General features: G+C 43.1%; 1 pseudogene; it reads left to right on the forward strand.

Annotated features, from left to right (window-relative positions):
- The first annotated feature begins 6678 nt into the window (after positions 1 to 6678).
- LOC113834616 lies at positions 6679 to 6954 on the forward strand (annotated as a pseudogene).
- Positions 6955 to 11563: the final 4609 nt, after the last annotated feature.

Genomic DNA, 11563 nt, shown 5'->3' on the forward strand with positions numbered 1-11563 from the left:
AGAATTGAACTCAGGACCTCTGGAAGAGCAGCTGGAACTCTTAACCCCTGAGCCATCTCTCCAGCCCTGTTGAGGACAGTTTTATTAGAGTTTAAGTGAAAAGACCCAGGGCAAGCAAGCTGTAAATCTTCGCAACCCAGAGTAGGCAGAGAATAGAGAGGGGAAAAAAAAGCTAAGTCATTTGAGTAAAGTTGGCGTGGAGGTCAGCTCGTGGTGGCAAGCAGTCACAGGGCAGGGATGGAGCTTTAGACGAAGTGCAGAGGAGTGCAAAGTATCAGAAAAAATCATACTTACAATTGGCCGGCATCCAAAAGAGACCAAAAAAAGTAAAAGTTGCAGCTTTCTGACTCAGAAAGGTAGAGTGCGAAAGAACCTCGTGGTGGCTTTGGGGACTGCCCTGTCTGTTCAGACTATCACCCCAAGAGATGCAGTGCGCAGAGAAAAGGCTTACTCAGCTAGTCACATCATAGGCCACAGTCAGCTGAAAGATGCCTCTCACCTTACACAAGGCAGTTTCCCTGAGAGGACTAGAGGGGTTGGTTTGGGGACAATATATCGATAAATAGACTTTACCTCAACAGAGTTGGAGAAAAGGTCCCAAATCCATGGATACACCCTTCTCTTGCATAAAATGGTGTGATGCTCACTTTAAATAATCTCTGGAGTTCTTATAACTTAAATACTAAACATCTCTTCGTTCCAGGGATTTATCATAAACACTTAGTATGCCAAATTCTTTTGTATAAGGCTTTTTTAAAGATAGGATTCATTGCATAGTATCTCTTGCTGACCTGGAACTCGCTATGTCCAGGCTAGTGTCAGACTCAGAGATCTGTCTGCTTCTACCTTCCAAGTGTGTCGCCATACCCAACAACCTTTTGTACATCTTACATTTTTCCAATTTTGAACCTGTAATGCAGAATTTGTCGATGTGAGTGGGGGCTGGGAGCTGGGGGTGGGTGGCTCACACCAATAATGCCCCACTTGGGAGGTAGAGGCAGGAGTAGCAGAAGTTCAGGGCAGTCCTGGGCCACATACTGAGTTCAAGGCCAGTCTGGGCACAGATTCTTGAGTTTATCATTTGCCTTGGACAGAAAACACTCAGCAGCTTCAGGTAAGGGATGAGGAAGAGTGATATAAATATGACAAAGTGTCTGTCTCAAAAGCATACAGCATGAGCATGGACGAGAGGGTGGCATATATAATAAGGCTTTGAGAAAAGGAACAAATTAGAACTCAGAGTATAGACACCGTGGATGGAATGGAAAGTTTCCACAAAGAAAGATGTGGAAATGGACAGCCACTGCAATATCTAGGCAGGAGCTGACATAACTGGGCGACCATTGCATTATCCAGGCAGGAATTGGCGTAAGTGGCTGAAACACGGGTCTATCCTGAGGCAGTGCAAGGCTCTTTGTGAATTCAGGCTGCTTCTCCAGGCCCTGTCTTCCTCCCGCTAATTTTTTTCAGGGGCTGGCTGTCTTTATCCTCTCTTGTTCAGAGCCCTTCTAATCTATTTTCCACACTGTCCTTCTCACAGACACAATTTGATTTCCGGGTTGCTAGCAGGCTTCTCTCTGGCTTTGATTTATGCGCCGTTTGCTGAGCCCCGTGCTGGAGGACGTGTCTTTGCTTCCTTTAACATTCCCTTTAAAGACCTACAGGTGCTTGGAGACCGCTGCAGAAGCTGTGCCGAATAAAAGGAATTCAAGGGAGCCCGGTGTCTCGAGTTTGATGTGGGCATGAAGGAAGATTTAGGCCTCTTCAGGGTGCAGAGAAAGGAAAGTGAAGAAGGGCAGATTTTTCGTTTCTTCTGGAGTGATATTTGAACTGCCTAAAAAGCATCTCAGTTCTCTTAGGAAGAAATGGGATGATGTGGTCAGAGGTACAAGTGCAAGATATAGGTCGGAATTTAGCTCCAGTGATGATCCCTCTGGCGCTGGCAAGCCTGTCTTTCTGATCCCAGCTTCTTCCTGTGTCTGTCTCCCCACCACCAAGGCCGGTGGGAGGGTCAAACACTTCTCAGCCAGAAAGCTTCCGATGTTCATGATCCCCTATATCCAAACATGCTTCTCAGTGCCCCAACAGTATTATTTTATATTTTATTTATAACCCAGCAGCCATCACACAAATGCCTTTTGCAAGCTTCACTTCCTTTATAAGGACCTCAAGTTGAGTGAAAGTTAACAAAGAGACTAGGTGAGAAGTGCACATGGGTGAAATTTACTCTCTTTCCACTTAGCGCACATCATTTTCTGTTTGGTTGGGATTTTTTGTTTGTTTGTTTGTTTTGTTTGTTTTTTTTTTCTTTTTGAGACAGGGTCTCTACGTATCCTTGGCTGGCCTGGAGCTCGCTAGTAGAACAGACAGGTGTTAAACTCACCGAGACCACCTGCCCTGCTTCTGGAGTGCTGGGGTTAAAGATGTGCTCACCGCACCCAGTTTATAGCACAAGTTGTTGAGTTGACTCATTTGCGTTAGATATAACACACTCAGCACCTTCAGGTGAGGGATGTGGAAGAGTGCTATAAATATGACAAAATGTGTGTTCACAGTATCGTACTTACAGATCTCGAGAGTCAGGCCCTTGCTCGTGCATTCTGTAGTGCATCTGTTCCCAGTTGCTATATCTAACTGGTGGGGAGATCAAGCTGTTAGCCACTCCCTATGGTGCTAAAATCCATGCTCAATGCTGTGGCTTATAAAATAGTGGGGACTAGAATCAGATCTCCTCTACAGTACCCTGCCATCTTCTTCCTCTGTTCCTACTCCCCATTCACACCAACACCCTTCCCCCACTTCCTCCCCCCAGCTTTATTAGGATAATAGACAATTAAATACACACACACACACACACACACACACACACATATATATATATATATATATATATATATATATATATATATATGTTCTAGGACATATGGGGTGATCTGTGTGGGTTATCTTATTTATTATTAAACAGGGTCTCATCTACCCTACATTTAGCCTTGAATTTGCAACATAGCTGAGGCTGGCCTTGAACTCCTAAACCTCCAAGCTTCACCTCCCAAGTACTGGCAAGTGTATTTTTCCTTTTTTTCCAGGTAGTTTTGAGACAGGGTCTCACTATATAACCCTAGTTGGTCTGGAGCCTGCCATACAGACCAGGCTTGAGCTTGCATTGGTTCTCCTGCCTCTGCCCCTTGAGTTCTAGTATTATGGGTCTGCACCACCACCCTAGGATTGTGAGTTGGGGATTTAGTTCTGTAGCTCAGGATGTCCCCATTTTCTCAATTCCTCTGCCTCAGTACAGACATTACAGTTATTCACTAGTATACCCAGCCTGATTTATTTTTATAATTACATATTTATTTGTGTATTTCTGTTGTGTGACACTCTTTCTGGGGAGATAAGAACAAATATCTATTAACCCCTGATGTGGAATATTACTTTAACTATGTAAAAATGTGTTAATTTTTTATGTTACAGAATATTACTTTTACTATGTAAAGGTGTGTTACATTTGTTTATGCTGCATTTGTTTAATGATGTAAAGATATGTTGCTTTGCCTGCCTAAGCCACCTGATTGGTCTAATAAAAAGCTGAGTGACCAATAGCTAGGCAGAGGAGGGATAGGTGGGACTGGTGGGCAGAAAGAATAAGTAGTAGAAGGAATCTAGGCTCTGGAAGAGAGAACGAGGGAGAAAGAGAGGGAGACACCTGGGGTCATCTGCCAGACAGACAAACACAGAAGGAGCAAAAAGAATAGGATATACAGAATAAAAGAAAGCTCTGAGGCAAAATGTAGATGAAGAGAAACAGGTTGAAATAAGTTATAAGAGCTAGTGGGACAAGCATAAGATAAAGCTAAGCATTCAGAATTAATATTAAGTCTCTGTGTCATGATTTAGGGGCTGGTGGTCTGAGAAAGACTGCTATACACCCCAGAAAGGGAACCCGTGACAGACAGAAGTATTGATACCACCAAAGTCCAACTAAATAAATCAGCATGTTTATCGAGGTTACTTATAGGTGTATAGGTGAAGGGTTACTTACAGAACACACTAAAGGCCTAGCCCCTATCCCAGCATGAGTGATGGCTCATGAGAGCTAGATCCCTGGAGCTCACTGCATAACTTGCAGGCACCTTGACATGTTAGAGAATCTCTTCCACGGGGCTCGTCTGAGTTTCCTCAGCAGCCCTTACTGATTATATTATCTTGAAGTGGGGTAGGGAACCTTGTATATCTGGTTTTAGGGACTTCCTGAGACTTGTGAATTGTTACTTCCTGTTTTGTTACTTCCTGAGACTTGTGAATTGTTACTTCCTTTAACACTTCCTGAGTCTTTTTTGATTGTTTGTTTGTTTGTTTTTCAAAACAGGCAAGACAGGGTTTCTATGTGTAGCCCTGGTGGTCCTGGAATTCTCTCTAGACCAGCCTGACCTTGAACTTAGAGATCTGCCTATTTCTGCTTCCCGAGTGTCAGGATTAAAGGCATATGCCAACACTGCCCAGCTTCACTTCCTGAATCTTAATGAACTTTCCTCTGGATGGGGTGTTTCAGTTTAAAGGAAATTGCTATACAACTCAGTGTAGCTATGCACATGTCCATATGTGCACGTGTGTGTGTGTGTGTGTGTGTGTGTGTGTGTGTGTGTGTGTGTGTGTGTTAGAGGACTACTTGTGAGAATCCATTCTCTTCTTTTATCATGTGGGCCTTGGGATAAAATTCAGGTCACTGGGCTTGGTGCCAAGCACTGTTACCTAGCAAACCATCTCACTGGCCCCCCAGCCTGGTGTGTCTGATATCTGTATATATTGTGAAATGATCATTAGCATACCCATAACCTCATAGAATTTCCATTTTCTCTATGTTATCAGGATGCTTAGGATCTATTTCCTCAGCAAATCTTAAATGTACGATCCAGTGTTACTAAATGCTTTCCAGTAGGCCTCCCAAACCTATTCTTCCTGCAAAGGTGGAATTCTATGCCCTTTGACCACCATTTCCTCAATTCCTGACCCCTAACACCTGGAAACAACCCTTCTACTCTCTGCTTGATTTCCCTTTATGACATTGAACTCCTGGTCCTCCTTCCTCCACCTCGTAAATGCTGGTGTTACAGATGTGAGCCACCACAGCGGGCACTGTCATATTTTGCAGTTATTTTTTCTCTCCATGCCTGTTCTTCCATATGACACTAAGACATGGTGAGAGCAAGCTCCATACTCTAACTATTCCTGTACCTGCTTCCCTGAGACAGGAGAGAGAATCTAAGCAAGTCTGAGTTTCCAACTTAAGGGACAGTTCTCTCCAGAGACACATGGTGGCGGCCTAATCAAGCAGAGCTACACAGATTCGGCCAGACAGTTTCTCAGCAAGTTTGAAAATAGTGGCAACTCTTTTGAATGTGGCCTCACTGGTCATATCAAGCAGCTATGGATGATGGGAAAAGAAATGTAAAAGACAGCTTAATGAGCAAAACAAGACACTATCTGCAGAGAGACAAACACCTGCTTTCTCTGAACAAGGAGCCCTGCCACCCCAGCTAAGGACACGGCAGAGATTGTGGGCCTCCAGTGCAGAAAGGCTGTGTGCTGGGGAGAAGCAGCTTTTTAAAATTTCCCTCTTCCCATGGAAAATTATTTGCTTATGTGACAGGTCTCAAGTACCCAGGCTGGTCCAGGCCTCTCCTATGTAACTGAGGATAACCTTGACCCTGTCAGGGTCTCTCCCAGGAAGTGCTGAGATGGCACGCACCACATAACCCAGTATTGTTTGGTGTCATGGAGCAGAGCCAGAGCCTCATGAATGCTAGGCAAATGCTCTACCATGGAGCTCTGCCCTAACTTTGAGTTCCTTCCTTTGTTAGTGGTGGGACATTGTGCAGAAAATGAGCTGTGAAAGCTCTGTTGCCTGGGCTAAGTTAATAATTTTTCATGTTATTTTTCTAAGTGTACAAAGCATTAAATATAATAGATACCAGAGTGTGGAGTAACCACCTGTCTATCCCCTGTATGCCCGTATCTGTCCCACCCTTGCTTTCTTGAATTTGCCTTTAAATGGGGACTCATGTATCTCAGACTTGCTTTGAACTTGAGGTGTAGCAGGATGACCTTGAACTTCTCATCCTTCTGCCGGTATTTCCTAAGTGCTGGTCTTCTATCCCTGTACCACCACACCTGGTTTATATAGTGTTGGGGGTATTGGAACCCAGGGCTTCATGAATGCTAAGTACTCTCCCAACTGAGCCATATCCCCAGCCCTACTATAAGACTTTTATAGTTTACCTTTTTATGTGAATAAACTAGATTGTATATTGAATAAGCTGAAGTGTAAAAATGCTGAGGAAACCAACAGAATTCAAAGCTGTGTCAGGAAATGGAATTTAAAGTGTGGTCAAAAACGGCTTACAAATTCAAGCCATCCTTGGCATCATGGTGAGACACTATCTCAAAATAACTGAATGAATAAAGCTTTCAAATCTAACGCAAACTCCTGCTTGCCTTTCTGCACCTTTCCCACCACCCAAATGCTTTGTGGTGTATATGTCTCAGAGACTCCATCCCAAACCCTCTCTCTTTCTTTGTGCCTAATTATATAGTTGTATAAATTTTGAGTGCTGGGCTCTTAGGGATGTACAGCCTTGGTGTGAACTGATATTCCAGTGACTGTGGTTTGCAAGGTTGGCCATGAAGCAGAAGATGCTGGAGGGACAGACACAGGTTACAGAAAACCCTCACTCTTGAGTATAGCTTTACGACAATGTTGAGAGGATAGCCATCATTGGATCAATGCAGAAAAGTCAACAAAATAGAAGGTCATTGTCAACTTGTGTCAACTGGATCAGACAGCTGTGCCTATTGGATTATTTGGTGTGATTGCAAAAGAAAGAATCACCAAATCCTGCTGGGGTTCCAGCATCTTATCTTGTAAGAAATAAGGCACAGTTTGGATATCAGAACTGATTTCCCAGGAAGAGAAGAAACCTTAGGTTGCTACTGTAGATTTACACAATTATGATGAGGCAGCTTTAATTGCCACAATTCTCCTCCCCATTTAGAAAACTGCCAAACCTCAGGGCCACAGATCTCACCTCTGGAGTTGTGGAAGAGAACACTTACCCCAAGTCTGATGTAATCTCACTTATTTAGTGAGTTTCATCCATGTAATTTTTTTCTCAGATTGTCTTTTACTTTGTTTTTACTAACGACCTTCAATATAAACTCTTAAAGCACCAATAAATAAATCAATTCCAAATGAGGTGCTGGTGAGGTTACTCAACCAGTAAAGGAGCTTGCCCCTAAAATCTGAGGACCACCACAACTGGCTAAAACAAACAAACAAACAAACGAACGAACGAACAAACAAAAATGCCTGAGGACCAGAGTTCAAGTTCCAGGACTTACATGTTGGAAGAAGAGAATCAACTTTCGAATGTTATACACACACACACACACACACACACACACACACACACACACACACACACTAGATAGATGATAGATAGATAGATATATAGATAGTAATTAAAAATAAAAAGGGAAAACAGGGTTGAGTTTCACCTTGAGAGCAACCTGATACCTCTCCCATCCCCATACCTAAACGTCAGAGGCAACCTGGGAAAGCCCATAAATCTCCATAGTTCATGGAATTGGAAACGAAATCAAAGTGGTGTTCAAATCAATTATAACTCAATCTTGAGAAATAGAGAGGCCTGTTTTATATTCAAGTTACTCATGTTTTCTAAATATGTGCTTTTCAGATGATGAGATGACTCAGAAGGTAAAAGTTTCTGTTGCCATTCCTGGTGAGTGGAGTTAGATCCGTGGGGCTCACATGATGGAAAGGGAAAAGTCCTCTGACCTCCATATATGTGCCACAGTGCATGTATCCCCCAAATAAACAAATAGATGTAACAGAAACACATTCTATAGTAGGTAGCATAAGATAGAATAACATAGCACAGTGTTTTATAGTCTCCTCTTTTCCCCTAATAAATCATAAATACTTCCATAATTCAATACTTTTCTTACAAATGGACTTTGTATCTAAGAAAATGCAACATGCTATTTTATTTTATAGCTTTACCATAATTTGCTTAACCAGGCTCTCTTGACAGACACAATTTTAATACCATAAATAATACTGCACCAAACAACCTTCTGTAGGATTCTCTCTGTGCATCTCTGACATTCCTCTGAGGTTGAATTCCTGGTTTCTGGTACCTGTTGCCCACTTGTCTCCAGAAACGCTGCATCTCCAGCACTTAAGGAATTTTAAGGATGGGATCATGACCTTGATTTGGGCTTAGAAATGACCTCTTGGTGTCGCTGACATTGCTCTACAAATATTGGAATACCTACTGGCTACATTACCTTGTACTGGAGCACTCAGCTTTGTAGAGTGAACAGCTTCTCAGACATTTTGAAGACTTTCTCTATATTCAGTACTGGAGGAAATGAGCATCAATCAGAGTCCTCTAGAGAAATCCACTAATAGGAGGTGCATGCATTAAAATGTATTAAAATAGACACGGTGATTTATTATGCACCTTGGTTCATGTGATTAGCAGGCTGAGAAGTCCCATATAAGCTGGGAACCTAGGAAACTGAGGGCAGAAGAAGATGGACTGAGATGTTCCAGCTCAAGCAAGGAGACAGGGAGAAAAGAGAACAAAGACCTTTTTATTCTAATCAGGCTTTCAGTGGGTAGGATAGTGCTCAGCCATTTTGAGAAGGGAAATCTTTACTTCGATCACATGTTCAAATGCTAACACCTTCCAGAAACACCCTCATAGGCACACTCAGAGATGATATTTAATTTGAACATGCCTTGTCTTAGTCAAATGGACATGTATTAACAATCACAGTGGTAGAGATGACACCGGTGCAAGGGGAAAGCTCTGATCTCCACAGCTTTGCTATATTAATTATCCATTCCAGGAATCACAACGAGTGAGTAGCACAAACTCTAAAGATAGACCCAGACATTGGAATATTATGGTAAGACTACCAGCAATTGAGGGAATGGCGTATTACAGAATGCCCATGTTAGTGTTAGGCCATCTCAGTGACTCATTTGTAATACAGGAGATGTGGTCTTCTTGTCCAAAGGATGCATATAGAGCAGTCTCCTCTTCTTACTCCTTCCTCACTCACAGAACAGTTCTCTTTCCTTTTGTTTTCAGTATTGTATTTTATTATATTATTTCATGTGTATGGATATTTTGCCTGCAAATATGTCTCTTCACCATGTGCATGGCTGGTGCCCAAAGAGACTAATAGATGACATTGGATCCCTGGAACTATAGTTACAGATGATTGTGAGCCACCATGTGGGTTCTGGAAATTGAACCTGGGACTTCTGGAAGAGCAGCCAGTGCTCTTAACCACTGAGCCATCTCCTCAGCCCCAGTTTGCATTGTTTTTTTTTACACACGAAGAGACGGCTGAAGGGCTGAAGAGATGGCTCAGAGTTAAGAGCACTGGCTGCTCTTCCAGAGGTCCTGAGTTCAATTCCCAGTAACCATACGGTGGCTCACAACCATCTGTAATAAGATCTGGTGCCCTCTTCTGGCATGTAGGGATACATGCAGATCAACTACTGTACATAATAAATAAATAAATCTAAAATAAGAAAAAAGAAAAAAGAAAAGAAAAAAAAAAGAGATGCAGTATTTAACTACCTCCTGCTTTGCTATAGTTTGAATCTGAACTGTCCCTCACAGGCTCATTTTGAGCTCTTTGTTTCTCAGCTATCACTGGTAGTTAGGAGACTGGAACTTTTATGAGGTCAGGCTTAGCTAGTAGAAGTCCTTTGATAGTTAAGTCCCTGGTTCTGACCACTTACTACTTCCAACTCTTCCATGATGTGAGGAGTCTCCACCACCTGCCCCCACTACCATGAACTCCACCATACTTTGATGGGCTGAGACCCTCTGAAACTGTAGCCAAGATAAAGCTTTCTTCCCCAGCTTTTTTTCTGTCAGTACTTTGTCACAAAGATGCTAAAAGTAACTAATAACCCCTTGATTCTTTTCTTCCTGAAACGTGTTGCTTTTCCCATCTTTTACATTCTATCTGCTTGCTCCCTGCCTATTGTATTGACTCTTTTCGTCCCAATGCCATTGTATTACTGTCTTAGTTAATGTTCTGTTGCTGACAGGAAACATCATGACCAAGGAAACTTGTAAAATAAGGCATTTAAATGGGGGTTTGCTTACAGTTTCAGAGGGTCAATCTGTTACCATCATGGCCAGAAGCATGGCAACAGGCAGGCAGGCAGGCAGGCAGGCAGGCAGGCATGGTGCTGGAGAAGTAGCTGAGATCTCACATCTGATCTACAAATTTTAAGGAGAGAGAAAGAAGGAGACTAAGCCTGGTATAGGGTAGGCTTTTGAAACCTCAAAGCCACTCCTAGTGACACACCTCCTCCAACAAGGCCACACCTCCTAATCCTTCCCAAACAGTTTCACTAACTGGGGACCAAGCATTCAAACACATGAACCCATGGGGGTCATTCTCATTCAAACCACCACAATTACTGTCAATGGTTCTTACCATTCACAGTGTGGTGAAAAAGAAGAATGAACCAAGCCTGGGATCAAGTCATCTGGGCTGATGATCAGCCTATCTACATGTGAGAGTCAAGCAAAATGGACTTTCACCAGGAAGGTCTGCACTTCTGAGTAGATGGTTTAGACCTGTGAGTTTCGAAGGGAGGTACTGAGGCCCAGGTAGCCCAGCCCCAACCACACCTTACTCTGAACAGCTCTGTTCTTACCTGTCGTATGGACTGAGTTCTAATCAAAGGTTGAATGAATCCTGTGGATTTGATGCAAGCCAACTTTGAAGGCTGTTAAGCCCAAAGGTGCATGAGGGTTCTTTAACATCGTGTATTTTATCGTTTTGAGTCAGCCTAAAGAATGGGAAGGGTTTCCTTCCTCATAGACACTCCATGGACTGGAGGGGTTGTTTGGTTTTGGTTTTGGAACAGGCTCACACTATATAGCTTAGGCTAGCCTTGAACTTGCTTTGTAACTCAGACTCACTCTCACAGTTCTTCTACCTTAGACTCTTGTGTGCTTTTTATGAATGACATAAACGTACTATAATCCTCCATCTCTTCTTTTTCTCAGAAGTGGATCCTTGTAGGATGTGTACTTTACAGAGGTCCCCAGACAGCATCGAAGCATCGTGTTCTAACGCGTCTGCCCCACTTCCCAGGGCTATGCAATCAGCCCTTCTCCTGACTTGGCATTCTAGGGCATTTGTTTTCTGTGGAAAGCCCTCATGCACTTCCTCCACACACACCTGCTTTATGGAAGAGGAAACTGGGACAGAGAGGACGAGCCATGCTGACCTCGAACAGCAAGCACCATCTGTCAGGAGGATGCCTTCCTCAGGCAGGTTCTTTCCCAGTTGCTACCTCATTCCCTTTTCTGATCTCTTGATAGCACACAACCTGCTTCTCTCACTTTATATTTTCTTCTCATAGGAAACCAGCCTGTCATTGTCTGGCTGCTGTGCCTTGCAAAGGAGAGGCCACAGAGTGAAGGACACATCTGCTCTGTCC

The sequence above is a fragment of the Cricetulus griseus genome, chromosome 3 (assembly GCF_003668045.3).
Source record: "Cricetulus griseus strain 17A/GY chromosome 3, alternate assembly CriGri-PICRH-1.0, whole genome shotgun sequence".
NCBI classification, from domain to species: domain Eukaryota; kingdom Metazoa; phylum Chordata; class Mammalia; order Rodentia; family Cricetidae; genus Cricetulus; species Cricetulus griseus.